Here is a 15,000-nt window from a genome sequence, read left to right as displayed (position 1 = left end):
CTGCATAATGGTTCAAAATCATGAAATTATCTGTCCTTTTTCATTATCATACAATGCGTTTCCTCCTAATTTTCTTTTCGTATTCCTATTTGTGTTTCCTTCTACCTTTTCCCTTTTCAAGTTGTCCTTGAAATCCTCACGAGATTCTTTTTCTTCCGTTTCTGTGAAGTGATGTCAGATGTCTCGTTTTAGAAAAGGAATGATTTGATAAGAATAAAATCTTGCCTCAACGTAATAAAATGTTCTACCGTGTAATTGGATAGATACTGCACTACGCGAAAGAGTGCTTTTATGGTTAGTAACCGATTGTCTTCAAAGATCTTACAGAGCACAACTCTCCATTCGGACAACCGAGAAGAGTCTTGTGATCCTAGCAACAAGACGGCCACAAGAAAATTTCTTTCCTTGGGGAAATGTTCGAAGTAAAAACCTCAAACGAGATACCCTTATTAGTCTGTGTGTGTGTAGCCTCTTGGCACTATATTTGCTGCCAGAAACTTGTTATTAGTTGGAAAATAAACACGTAAAAAAATGGTCGCCAAATTTTCTCCAGGGCAATAGACTTTTCTGTAAAGCGTATGATGTTGTGTGAAACTCTCAGCCACGGCCCGGTGGTGGCCTTTATTGTTCAGACGCGCGATTATGGATAACTTTGACAATAAATAAAACAAAGGTTACTGAGGCTAGAGGGTTGTAATTTGGTATGTTTGATGATTGAAGGGTGGATGATCAACATATCAATTTGTAGCCCTCTAGCTCCGCAGTTTATAAGATCTGAGGACGGACAGAAAATGTGCGGACGAACGGACAAATAGCCGTCTCAGCTTGTTTTCCTTTACAGAAAACTAAAAGGGAAGTCCCTCAGACAATTTACTATACAATAAGATTTACGACATAGCTGAAATATTTAGTGTCTAAAACAGAAGACCACGGATGCTCAGTTCCTCGATGTCAATAAGAATGTGAAAAGAATACATCCTGTTTGCTGTAACCCATATTTACAGACTTCCCACTGTAAAAGAATAAAATAAGTCATGGATCGAACAGCGGTGCAACTTGGATCCCTGTTGCCCTGGGAAGCCCCGATGCTTTTGGAGGCAAATGCAGAGTAGTATATATAAAAAAATACCTAATAAAGGGTTCTGAGCCCCCAGGAGGAAGGAAAGATTCTGGAACTAAGGTTATCCCCATATATATATATATATATATATATATATTATTATATATTATAATATATATATATATATATATATATATATATATATATACATAACTTCAGGAAAGCCGAAGACACATGACGAGTTAAAAGGGTTTATTCGTTAAGAACGTTTCGCACAAGGAACTTTGTGCATCATCAGTCTGTTAAAATAAAAGTACATTTTAAATTAATATAAGCAAAATACAAATAAAAATTACAATCTAAAATTTTTAATTTAAAAATTATAATTTAAAAATCAGCATAATTCAAAGTTAAAAGTGAAATAAGAACATTAAAACACGACTACTAAAACACCAACCATTCGCTAAGAAAGGAGGAGAGAGAATGACTAGAAATGAGATTGAGGTCAGAAAGAAGACTATGCCAGGTATAGCGGAGACGATGAACTACCGCTATTCAATGAGGGAACAAGTCTTTTGATAAATAATGACTCGAGTGTTTTTAAATACTCAGAGTCCCTATTGTAACCTAAAATGGAGAAGTGCTGTTTCTTGACTTCGATCTTACATTTGATGGCATGATTTTTGATATTTGATTTCTCTGGTCTACTTAATCTCTGGCCAGTTCTAAAACTATACCCCATGTGGCTGCAATATCGCATTTGCAAAAGCCTCTTGGTAGATCACAAAACATGATAAAAGATAATTTAGTATGCATACTATAAGAGGTCAAAAGAAATCATGCCACACCACAGCCAATCAGCGTTTAGCGGAACGTTGTGCAGGCCCTTAGTAGAGAATAAATCACAATATCCTTCTACAAAATCGTGGATGTACAAGGAGAGCGAAGGAATCCCTGCGGGATGAGGCTTGAGGAGACTGTCAAGACAGATCCGACAGGACACAGGACTTACAGGCAGCGACGGTCCCCAGGGGACTGGTATCTTGGACTGCTGTAGATACACTGGAGGAGAAAGGGATTCCAGAGAGCAAATAACGAGATTGACAGACCGACAGACAGATAGACAACAAACATCAACAAAAATCTAAAGAAAAACAACAAAGGTCAACCGAGAATCATAACAATTTTTAATTAAAATGTCAATAAACATGGAAATTTCGAATTTTCTGCTGCTTTTCAGACGGAGAGGTAGATTCCTCATAGGAGAGAGAGAGAGAGAGAGAGAGAGAGAGAGAGAGAATTAATAAACAAAGATCTCTGTTTATTGATAGTAAAAAAGACTGCCTTGCATTTCATTATAAGCGTATATAAAATTACTTAGATGGCTATTACTGTATAGGTATGTTAGTGCATACAGGAGGGTAGGTAAAAAAATAGACAAGAATAATTATTTCATATAAAAAATAAATAAAAATAAATTTAGAAAAAAGGCAATAAAAGGGGCAAAACATGGTACAGCTTAAAAGCTGCTGTTTTCTGTACACTGTATAATGCTTTATGAGCTGCAGCCCATGAAACTTTCAGCCCACGGCCCTACTGAGGCTAGAGGGCTGCAATTTGGCATGTTTGATGATTGAAGGGTGGATGATCAACATACCAATTTGCAGCCCTCTAGCCTCAGTGGTTTTTGAGATCAGAGGGCGGACTGAAAATGCATGAACAAACAGACAAATAACCATCTCAACAGCTTTGTTTTTTACAGGAAACTAATAAAAAACTTATTCACAAAAATCAGGTCAACAGAAAGAGAGAAAAACAGTACTAAAACCAGGTAGAACGAAACCTAAGGAACAGAAATAGGTAGAAATTAAAAACGAAAAGAAACAAAAGTAAAAACCTAAGGAACAGAAATAGTTAGAAATTAAAAACGAAAAGAAACCAAAGTAAAAACTTAAGGAACAGAAATATGTAGAAATTAAAAACGAAAAGAAACTAAAGTAAAAACCTAAGGAACAGAAATAGGTAGAAATTAAAAACGAGAAGAAACAAAAGCACGCACCTGCCGAGACGACACCAGCTCTATTCAATTAGAAGAATGAGGTTGAGAGAGAGAGAGGAAAAGTTTCGACGAAATATTTTTGCTGAGAATTACCCTCATCAGTTCTTCTTCCTCTCCTCCTCCTCCTCCTCCTCCTCCTACTCCTCATCTCTACTTTCATTGTGGAATATTAAGACTCCTGTCTTTTTAGACTTTTACCTAAATCTTTTTTACCTTGGCAAACTCTTAAAACAATTTATTAAATTGACCAAATAATAATAATAATTTTATTATTATTATAACTATTATTATTATTTTGTAATAGGAAGCACCTTAAAGAATGAGATGAAAGAGAATACAAACTGACACCTTTTGAGAACACTAATTAGACAAAAAAACTTGGCCAATGGCATTTTTCGTAAAATTGAGCAAATACCACAAAATTGTTGTTTACAATTGAAATTCTTCCAAAGTCCGCATTATGTACGAGAAAATAAGGAGGACGGTTACCTTCTGATATATATATATATATATATATATATATATATATATATATATATATATATATATATATATATATTATATATATACATACATATATCTATCTATATATATATATATAATATGTATATATATATATATATATATATATATATATATATATATATATATATATATATATATATATATATATATATATATATATAGGTCAGTCCTTAGCTGGCGCATGTCCCAATATGACGCATAACTTTATCGTGAAAGGCAAAAATGTCTAATAAAGTTTCATGAGACTTATATTTTTCTGCTAAGAAATAGTAGAATGTCGTGGATAAATCATTACCAAAACATCAAAGAAAATCCTAATATTCATCCTCTTACATTTTGTGTGGGTTCTCTCTCTCTCTCACACACACACTTACACAGAGAGAGAGAGAGAGAGAGAGAGAGAGAGAGAGAGAGAGAGAGTAAACCACAAGCATGCTTTCACCACAGCTGGATTAAGATTACCTCGTAGAGGCACTCACGTTTGTCTTTGTGTTGGTAAACTATTGCACTGAGTGATGATCGTTGCAGCTTTTATTATTTCCTCTCATTTTGAATCGCGGATGCAACCTCAACACCCTACTGATAACAAGGTTATTAATTCAGAGGCATTCTGGATTTCTAGTTTGTACGGTAAGAGGATTGTTGATACGCCGTAAGAGAGAGAGAGAGAGAGAGAGAGAGAGAGAGAGAGAGAGAGAGAGAGAGAGAGAGAGAGAGAGAATATAAACCTCCCATGATTAAAATAACAAAAGAAATTGCTTCCTATGTTGATACGCCACGAGAGAGAGAGGGAGAGAGATTATAAACCTCCTTGATGAAAATAACAAAAGGAATTACCTCTTACGAAAAGTGAATGAAACGAATTACCTGACTACGTGGAACATGTTTTTTTTCATGAATAATTCATTAGTGAACTAGAATTTTATGTTTTCCCTTCAGACAACTGACAAATGCGCCTCGGAAAATGAGTTGAAAAGATTTAATTCAGTTTTGTTATAAAGTAAATCATGAATTCTCTCTCTCTCTCTCTCTCTCTCTCTCTCTCTCTCTCTCTCTCTCTCTCTCTCTCTCTCCTCTAAATTCAACGTCGATGACTATTAGTCCTTTGACCCCATTTACTCGCAATAATAGGTTACTTATTAATTAGTCAATCGTCTTTTCATTTCCGTATTCGGATGTCGCATATCAGTGTATGTACATATAATAATAATAATAATAATATAATAAATGAATAATAATAATAATAATAAATATAATATAATAATATAATAAAATAATAATAATAATAAGTAGATGAGGTAGCTCCAGGACTCACGCAGAAGAGCGTGTTATTAGAAACAGCGCACATAGTGAGAAAAGTGATGGACTCCTAAGGAGGCAGGATGCAACCCGGAACCGCACACTATAATTACCGCCCAGTCGAATAGGATGAGTGAGATAGAAAAAAAATATTAATAGTAATAACAATAACTTTGCAAGTAGTTCTACCACTATTACAAACGAGAATAACCTTACCTTCCTCCTCCCCAAACGCGACGAGGAGCAACGAAGGCTTATACTCGGTTTCCAAGAACAATGTCGGAGCCTGGCTTCGAAGTCATCGGGGCATTGACGAAGGAATCCACCGAGGCGGGTCCTGGGGAATATGCTGAGAGGCGCTGTGGCTGGTTCTGCTGTCCTTCCCTCTGCGGGGAAAGGGAAGGATGATGCAGAGTTTAAACTGGAAAATTGAAGAAGATATCAAATGAGATATAAATGATTCAGTTCGTCTTATTATTATTATCATTATATATTCAGAAGATGAAACCTTTCCATATGAAATAAGCTTAGAATTTAAGCCAAAATATATACGAGATGGACACCTCCACAAAATTTAAAGAAATCATGAAGTTAAGAGGTCATTATGCCTTACATGCACACAAGAATATATATATATATATATATATATATATATATATATATATATATATATACATATATATATATATATATGTGTGTGTGTGTGTGTGTGTGTGTGTGTACATATATATATATATATATATATATATATATATATATATATATATATATATATATATATATATACATATATATACCTATTATATACACATACATATCAATATACACATCAAGATAAACCAATGTTAAAAAAAACTGATGCAATAAAATCCAAACTCATAAATGTATTTCCAACATGCAGCTGGGTTCAGATAAAAACACCTTTTATCATGAAATATATCTCATTTTTCACATATTTCCTGATACCCTTTTTTGTCACGGAGCTTAAATTGTCCAAATCCCTAAACAGTGACGACAGCTGCATCATAAATTTCCACTTACATCGCTGCTTATGGAAAAGAATATTCGTTCTTCTCAAAGTCCGCACTGTGTAAATTTGCTTCTCATTTCAAACAGTTTATGGGAAACTGCATAAAATACAAACCCTGAAGAAAAAAAAACAAGTAAAAAATGAGCCGAAGTTTCTTCGGCGCAATAGAGTTTTCTGTATGAAACTCAACCACGCCCCAAGTGACTCTCAGCCGCGGCCATGGAAATTTCAGATATGGCCCGGTGGCGGCTACGTTGTTGCCTGTGTTGTTGAAACCTATAAGTAGGCCAGATGCACGATCATGGTTAAATCTAACCTTAAATAAGATAAAAACTACCGAGGCTAGAGGGCTGCAATTTTGTGTTTAATGATTGGAGCGTGAATGATCGACATACCAATTTGCAACCCTCTAACCTCGGTATTATCTGAGATCTAAGGGCGAACACAAAAGGTGTGGACGGACAGACGAATACCCATGTCAATGGTTTCCATTTACAGAAAACTAAACAACCAAATTATATGTCTTTCCACATTTATCCTTTATGATATATTCATTAATTATTTCGTTTTTAATCTTCTTAATTTACCTTAAAGTTGACTTCATGCCTCACTGCCTTAATATTTCTTTCCCATTTCTTAGGAGCTATTTGTTTATTGATGTGCTTTTATTTGAAACTGTTCATTATATCATCATTTATTCGCATTCTTTTTACTTACCTTTCTTTTCTCGATCTTTAACATTTCATCTTCACCAGTTTCAGTAATTCAACGGAAAAGTTGAGTAAACTCACTCTCTCTCTCTCTCTCTCTCTCTCTCTCTCTCTCTCTCTCTCTCTCTTACTGAAATCTTTAAATCCAAGAGGTTTAAGAAAGAAGCAAAATGAAGTGTTACTGTGCCCTTGATAAAAGGAAGCAAAAGGCCCCAGAGAGAGAGAGAGGAGAGGAGAGAGAGAGAGGAGAGAAGAGAGCAGAGAGAACGGGGGGTGGGAAGGTGGGAGGGAGGGGACATCAGGTGGGAGAATGATTTGGCTTTAATCTGCAATAAGACATGACCAGAAATTAACGGAAAATGGAGAGAATAATATTTTTCTATATATATTTCAAAGTAAAACTTAAAGCTGTCATCAAGAAAAATTCGAAGCGAGACCAAATGGAAGCTGCGTCAGATGTGAAATTAAGATGATGACAAGTGAATTGAGTCACTTGAATGGGAGAATTTTACTAGCAAGGTTGCCACGAGATTGCAAAACAATGCTCCTGAATGGATATACGGGAAAGAGATAATAAAATAAATCAATTTTCCTTGTAAGCCTACAACAGCCAGAAATTCTGCTGTTTCCAGCACTACTATGGTCGGGAAGTAAGAGCCACAGTAGTGAAATTCAAAAATAGCTTGTTTTTTTGAAGCAGTTACATTACTCCACCCTTGATGAAAACATCCATATAGTCAATAATCTACGAAATACAAGAAGATTCACTACCCAAATGACTAAAGGCCCACCCGGTGGAAACTATCATGACTGAGTTGCTTTTCATGGCCCGGGAATAGAATCTTGGGCAGCTTTCCTCTGTTTATAAGCTTATTTTTTCCGGGTGTAAAAACGATACCCTAAAGGCACTGAGGTTCATGTTCAGACTTGCCATCCTCCAGCCCTGTGCCAGCTTCCCTGAGGGGACCTAGTCGGCTATCTCGACGTCCACTTACGATATGTTAAAGTAATATGGATAACTGAATCACGAAGATATGGAACGTGATGAATGTATAAATAAAGGCAAATGCCACGAAAGGTGAAAGGCCTATAGTAGATTCACATCAGCCGTGCATTTGATGTCTAGGCCAGTCTCTTACGAAGCTCCTGATTGGCTGTTGACAAGCCAATGCCAGGGCTGGAAATTCTCAGTCTCTCTCGAGAGTTCACATAGGCAGGAATTATGTTCCATCTCTCCTGAAATATACATCTTTCAGGAGAGGTGGAACATGCATCCAGCCCTGTGATTGGCTTATCAAGAGCCAATCAGGAGCGTCGTAAGGGACTGGCCTAGACATCAAATGCACGGTTGATGTGAATCTACTATAGCAACCAATCCGTTGTTTCACTTCTCCTTCGTGGCATTTGCCTTTATTGATTAGTCATATGAGAAAAGCTCATATGGAGAGAGAAAAGCTGACTCAGTTGTGAATAATTCAGGAGACGAAATCTCCCAGGATCACCTGGGTCTACCCAAACCTCGAGAGACCTACAGTCGATTTATGGATCAGTGGGAAGACCCTTTTACGACTTCACGGTCTGACTATTCGGGTCAGCGCTAAGATTCTGGGAACCTGCCGCTGACCCTCTGCTCTGATTTTTCCTCGCCTCTTCTGTTTTAGGGTATGGCCCCCACCCTTTTTTTTTAAAGAGGTCTTGAATTTATTATACATTTTCTTTTTATCTCTTTTGGGGTTTTATATTTTATTGCCTGGCATCTTTTTTTGGGATGTCTTGTTATTTTTTCGATACTTTAATAAGATGCTGTGATGTATAAATATTTCTGTACACACATATAAAAATATATATATATATATATATATATATATATATATATATATATATATATATATATATATATATATATAATATATATAGATATATATATATATAGATATATATATATATATATATATGTGTGTGTGTGTGTGTGTGTGTGTGTGTGTGTGAGTGTATATATATGTATTATTATATATATATATATATATATATATATATATATATATATATTATATTATATAATATATATATATATATATATATATATATATTATATATATATATATTATATATACTGTATAATCAGTCAGTCACATCATATAATCTTCTCATGATATTCCAAACTATATCAAATATAAAACCCCAAAACAGATAAAAAAAATAAATGTATAAGCTTACCAGCATAATATTAAGATATCTAAAATTTAAAAAATGAAATGAATTCAAGACACCCCTCTCTCTAAAAAAAAAAATCATACAATAAAATAGGAGATCCGAAAAGATATGTGAAAAGATGGGGTAAGGGGAGACGTATATAATAATTGTTAAAAGAAACTGCACCTTCTGTGCAACAAACTTTTAAGGGCTTAGGGCAACCTCCTGTAAACGCACAGCCCCATTTGGAACGCAAAACCCCTTTAAACATTTGCCATTCACATCCAAATTGCAAGTATTCCTGACAGTCCTGGATACAGTACTTTCTAGCACTCGTTCATTCATTGACTACTCGTTTTCGTCTCTTAGAACTTACGTTCTCATCACCATATCATCTCCCGTTTTCTCTTCAGGGACACACTGCTTCGACACACCATGCCAACAATTTATTCCTAAATCGTCTGCTCTTTGATGAAGAATTCCATTCCTGAGAAATGTCAGTCATATTTCACCCTCTGATATGCTGAATAAACTTCATGACCTCACCTGGAGTTATGTTGATGAATTATATTCGCAACAAAGTTCAAAGAGCGAGAATATTAAAGTAAGCACAAGTTTCAGAATCATAGATGGCTTCGTAGAATAGACTATAGAATTGAGGCTAAGGGCCGAGCGCTGGGAGCTATGAGGTCATTCAGCGCTGAAAGGGAAATTGAAAGGTGTAACAGGAGGAAAACCTCAAAGCAATGCAGTTGCACTATGAAACAATATTAGAGGGTGGAAAATCAGATGAAAGAAAGAGAATATGGAGGGCGGTACAGTAAAAGGAATGAATGAAGTTGCAGGTAGTGGCCGAAGGGACGCTTGAATAATGCCTACAGTGCACCACGTAAGGTGCATTAACGGCAACCCCCTAGCCCCCACCCCTACGGGATAGATAGCTTCATGAACTCCAGTCAGTCGACCCATTTCATCACCTACCTTTAGGAAACCGATTATCACCGGATTACACGGTAAGTGGCCTTTCATTTTGTAACCTGGCTCTGGGATTCTCCTCTTACTTCCGTCTTCCAAGATTTACATCATTCCCTATTCTTTTGTCCTAGCATCCCTTTGACTGGGCTACATTAGAGTATCAGGCTGGGTGAGTCAATAACTTCTCTGCTAAAAAATGAAAGTACAAATTACCGTTAGATAAGACATTCATTATAAATAATATAATTCGACAAATAACATTAAGCATAACAAAGTTCATATAATTCCAGGAATGAATATACAGTAATTATCACGTACGATAAAGTTTAATGACTTGCGCTCAAAGCTAAATAATTTTCACGAATAAATTTCATTTCAGATTTGATATTGTTCGTTACAGATTAGAAATTCATTTCCAAAATTAACATTACAAATCCAAAGAACGCTTTGATAAGCCTATTATTTAAAACAATGTCATACAAGCAAAAGTCTCAAATATTCAGTTTTGTGATAACTGCAAATAAGTAAAGCCAAAATAATTTTTTTCCTTTTCTTTATACACTCAAACAGAAAATATAAAACATGAAAGGGAAAGCAATTTGTATTTTTGTTATCCCCCATCGCTTTGAAAGATAAATGACAAAAAATGCATTTTTAAAATGCCAATGTGTTTTGTGGCTGAATCCCTGGACGTTGATATCTATTAGATTTCACTATATTTTATCTCTTAATTCCGGCGCAATTTAACATATTTTTCATCACTTGTCATCAGGAGTTTTGTTTATAGGGAATTAAAGCATTTGATGTTATTCTCGATGACGAAAAGCATTTATTTTTCCGAAAAAAAAGTTTTAACATTGAGACTTCAATATCAGAAGATTAAATCATTTGACTGACAATTATTATTATTATTATTATTATTATTATTATTATTATTATTATTATTATTATTTAGTTACCAATCATTGGATCCAAACAATAAAAGCATTTACATATATACCTTGCAAGGTGACAGGACGTTTTAAGGAAAGAAAATATAAGCGCTAGCAGTTAATATATATAATATATATATATATAGATATATATATATATATATATATATATATATATACATATATATATATAAAATTGAAACACCTAAATAAGCCACGTACTATAAGTTAAATGTTGATGCTCATTATGAGTAAAACTCAGAAACTTACATAAGACTTTCACGCAGAAGTACAAAACTCACGAAGTTACATACACCATAAGCCTAATTAATAACGAACTCTTGTATTTTGTTAAATGTACAATTGCTTACGAAACATTAAACAGTTTCTCCAATTATCAGATGAAACTGCATTATGAAACGTTCGCAATTCATTTTATCTATTATTTCCATTATATCTTCTAATCTGATTTCATTTCTGTTATAATAATAATAATAATAATAATAATAATAATAATAATACTGTCCCCACTACTCTTCGTAATAGCCATGATTCCCATGACAAAAGTACTACAGAAGATGGATGCAGGGTACCAACTCAAGAAAAGAGGCAACAGAATCAACCATCTGATGTTCATGGACGACATCAAGCTGTATGGTAAGAGCATCAAGGAAATAGATACCCTAATCCAGACTGTAAGGATTGTATCTGGGGACATCAGGATGGAGTTTGGAATAGAAAAATGCGCCTTAGTCAACATACAAAAGGGCAAAGTAACGAGAACTGAAGGGATAAAGCTACCAGATGGGAGCAACATCAAACACATAGATGAGACAGGATACAAATACCTGGGAATAATGGAAGGAGGGGATATAAAACACCAAGAGATGAAGGACACGATCAGGAAAGAATATATGCAGAGACTCAAGGCGATACTCAAGTCAAAACTCAATGGCGGAAATATGATAAAAGCCATAAACACATGGGCAGTGCCAGTAATCAGATACAGCGCAGGAATAGTGGAATGGACAAAGGCAGAGCTCCGCAGCATAGATCAGAAAACCAGGAAACATATGACAATACACAAAGCACTACACCCAAGAGCAAATACGGACAGACTGTACATAACACGAAAGGAAGGAGGGAGAGGACTACTAAGTATAGAGGACTGCGTAAACATCGAGAACAGAGCACTGGGGCAATATCTGAAAACCAGTGAAGACGAGTGGCTAAAGAGTGCATGGGAAGAAGGACTGATAAAAGTAGACGAAGACCCAGAAATATACAGAGACAGGAGAAAGACAGACAGAACAGAGGACTGGCACAACAAACCAATGCACGGACAATACATGAGACAGACTAAAGAACTATAGCCAGCGATGACAATTGGCAATGGCTACAGAGGGGAGAGCTAAAGAAGGAAACTGAAGGAATGATAACAGCGGCACAAGATCAGGCCCTAAGAACCAGATATGTTCAAAGAACGATAGACGGAAATAACATCTCTCCCATATGTAGGAAGTGCAATACGAAAAATGAAACCATAAACCACATAGCAAGTGAATGCCCGGCACTTGCACAGAACCAGTCCAAAAAGAGGCATGATTCAGTAGCAAAAGCCCTCCACTGGAGCCTGTGCAAGAAACATCAGCTACCTTGCAGTAATAAGTGGTACGAGCACCAACCTGAAGGAGTGATAGAAAACGATCAGGCAAAGATCCTGTGGGACTATGGTATCAGAACGGATAGGGTGGATATACGTGCAAAACAAGACCAGACGTGACGTTGATTGACAAAGTCAAGAAGAAAGTATCACTCATTGATGTCGCAATACCATGGGACACCAGAGTTGAAGAGAAAGAGAGGGAAAAAATGGATAAGGATATGGGATATGCCAGTGGAAATCGTACCCATAATCATAGGAGCACTAGGCACGATCCCAAGATCCCTGAAAAGGAATCTAGAAAAAACTAGAGGCTGAAGTAGCTCCAGGACTCATGCAGAAGAGTGTGATCCTGGAAACGGCACACATAGTAAGAAAAGTAGTGGACTCCTAAGGAGGCAGGATGCAACCAGGAACCCCACACTATAAATACCACCCAGTCGATTAGGAGGACTGTGATAGATAAAAAAAAAAAAAAAAAAAAAAAAAAAAAAAAAAATAATATAATAATAATAATAATAATAATAATAATAATTTCATTTATCATTCTCATTATGTCTTCCATTTTTATTTCCTCTGCTGTAATAATAATAATAAAATAATAATAGTAGTAGTAGTAGTAGTAGTAGTAGTAATGATAGCTATAAGAAATAATAGTAGATAGGGTGGCGTAAAAACAGAGAGAGAGAGAGAGATTAATCAAAGTATAATGAAAATAACGAGAAAGAGAAAGAGAGAAAGAGAGAGAGAAAGAATTAAGCTTTGGTCTGTGAGTCAGAATTCGATCAACAAGCTTAGACGTAACAAAACCTGTCACAGGACGTTGGACCATAACACCATCGCAATTAAAATCTTAAGACCGTCATAAAATCTTTGACCTGTGACCTCGCACTAGATTTACTCAGCTTCTATCGATAAGGGAGCTCCACCTCCAGGAGGAGGTATTAACATATTAAATTATTGACTCCGCCTGGAAAAGGGGGAATTAACATGTTAACCCCACCTAAAAGGGGATGGGGAAATGATAAGGATAAAACCACTCCATGAATCAAGAATCCAGTTGGGCGGAGAACCAGAACCAACACCACCTAAGGAGGTGGTGCCGAATTCGAACCGAGGGTGGCTGAATTTGAGAACGACAGAAGAAACCAGAGAGGACCGGCACCCGTCGTTCAGTACAGAAGCAGAAATATTGCCAGGGTCCAAAATAGATATATAAGCTGTATAGTTGTAACTTGTAGTATTCTTTGCAACAGTAAAGAAAGAAACTCTGTCGTTCGTCTCATTCAAACTTCTCCTGAGAGACTAAGACAACTAAGATTACTAATCCAGGACTAACATTAAGAAGAAGCATAAAGTTAAACATAGAACCAGACTGCAGAACTAATTATCAAGAAGAAGAAGCAGGTAAGCGATCATATAGCTCGAACACTCTACTTTAAAAAAGGGCACAACAGTAATAGTAGTAGTAGTAGTAGTAGTAGTAGCAGCAGCAGTAAAGAATGTGTGTACTTTTTTTCCGCAAACGCCATATAAAAGAAGGTTTCATCTAATCTCCAGGCCAGTGGAACAATTGCCATGGACACATTACTCCTTAGAGACAAACTTTGCTCCCTTTTTTCTGTGTGTGTGTTTTTTTTTACTGCAAAAACGTCGAGGAGCAGTCTGAAAAAATGCATTTTGGTTTCTCGTCGAAGACTGACAGAAAAACAGGGAATAAAATAGACATTAAAACCCCTATGCAACGGAGGGGAGAGAGAGAGAGAGAGAGAGAGAGAGAGAGAGAGAGAGAGAGAGAGAGAGGATATTTTCATTATATATTATATAAAACATCTTCCCTATCCCCATTTCATATTTTGGAGAGTTTCTGAAGCTAGAAAATAGATGGTATTTTTACATTTCAGATTTCAAGAGATGGTTCCCAAATGTATAGGGGTAGTGACACGCTCTTTCGTTAGTTTGTGACCTTGTATTCCGTAATGACTCTTTCTAGCCCCGAGGGGCATTAGTACGGTAATGATAATATGTTTCGGGCCCCTTGCCTTCCTCTTAAAGCTCACCTCGGTTGTAGTATTCTCGTTTTCTTATGAGAATTATAATTATTCCATACACATATTTGATATTTCATATTCTTTTCGCGGAAACACTTCGTGCTTTATACAAAGCGAAATTTAGTTATTATACATCTTTAACTAAGCATATACCAAATTGTAGTGTATTCAATATTTCAGCGTTAGATATATTGTCAAACGCAAATCCATCTGTAATTAAAACAAGGCTAATAATAATAATAATAATAATAATAATAATAATAATAATAATAATAATAATAATAATAATAATAAAGTAGTGATCAGTTGAAATAGCAAAATACGAATGTCTTTGTAAATCAATTAGCATTGAAAACAGTGTTCAATTTAGCGCCACAAGAAATCTTTTAGTGAATGAATGTGGTGCATATTTCAAAGACTATTTCGAACATTCAGGGTCGTAAGAGGATTCTCTGAAGTCTCCCTTACAACACATATTTATTTTCCTGTGTTTTCAAGCAAAT

The sequence above is a fragment of the Macrobrachium nipponense genome, chromosome 14 (genome assembly GCF_015104395.2).
Source record: "Macrobrachium nipponense isolate FS-2020 chromosome 14, ASM1510439v2, whole genome shotgun sequence".
NCBI lineage: Eukaryota > Metazoa > Arthropoda > Malacostraca > Decapoda > Palaemonidae > Macrobrachium > Macrobrachium nipponense.
The sequence above is the reverse complement of the archived record's forward strand: the minus strand, read 5'-3'. Positions refer to the sequence as shown.